A 938-nucleotide genomic window follows, 5' to 3' on the forward strand; every position below is an offset into this window, starting at 1 on the left:
GGGGTACGCGACATGCGCGCAAGGGGGGGGAGGGGGGCGCATGGGGTTAGGGGGGGTACGCGACATGCGCGCAAGGGGGGGGGCATGGGGTGTTGGGGGGGGGCGGTGGGGGGGGGTACGCGACATGCGCGCAAGGGGTGGGGGGTACGCGACATGCGCGCAAGGGGGGTTTGGGGGGGGGGGTTGGGGGTGGGGGGGGGTACACGACATGCGCGCAAGGGGGGGGGGCATGGTGGGTTTGGGGGGGGGGGGATGGAGGGTGGGGGTGGGGGGGTACGCGACATGCGCGCAAGGGGGGGGGAGGGGGGGGGCACGGGTTTGGGGGGGTACGCGACATGCGCGCAAGGGGGAGGGGGCATGGTGGGTTGGGGGGGGGGGGGGGGGGGCATGGGGAGTGGGAGGGGGGGGGGGGGGGGGCATGGGGGTGGGGGTGGGGGGGGTATGCGACATGCGCCCAAAGGGGGGGGGGGCCATGGGGGTGGGGGGCACTGGGTGTGGGAGGGGGGGGGTATAGGGGGTGGGGGGGGGGTACGCGACACGCCCGCAAGGGGGGGGGGGCGGATGTAAGAGTGAGGCATAGTTGATCCCAAATTGACGTTTGGGAGGAGTAGTCTCAGAAAAGACTCGTGCTTGTATCTCGTAGAGTATGTCGCGCCTGTCGCAACCGTTCAAGACTCGCCTCGATCCCACATCGTATGCAAAAGTTATGACCTCTTGAAGATCGGGGGGCACCACCACCGTCGAGGGCGCGTTGGGGCCCGGGAGGGACGCCGGTGCACGGGGACGGAGGCGCGTGGCGCGGGTCCGAAACGACGCGGGAGCCCGAGGCGCCACAGTGGGACGGGGGCGCGACGCCGTCGGGTTGGAGGCTGGGCTACGCGGGTCGTCGTCGGGGGGCGCGGCAGCGTCGGGTCGGAGGTGCGGGCGCGCGGGGCGTG

The sequence above is a fragment of the Dipteris shenzhenensis genome, chromosome 1 (assembly GCF_047967505.1).
Source record: "Dipteris shenzhenensis isolate YYH24624 ecotype China chromosome 1, Dip_SZ_1.0, whole genome shotgun sequence".
In the NCBI taxonomy this organism is placed as follows: Eukaryota; Viridiplantae; Streptophyta; class Polypodiopsida; order Gleicheniales; family Dipteridaceae; genus Dipteris; species Dipteris shenzhenensis.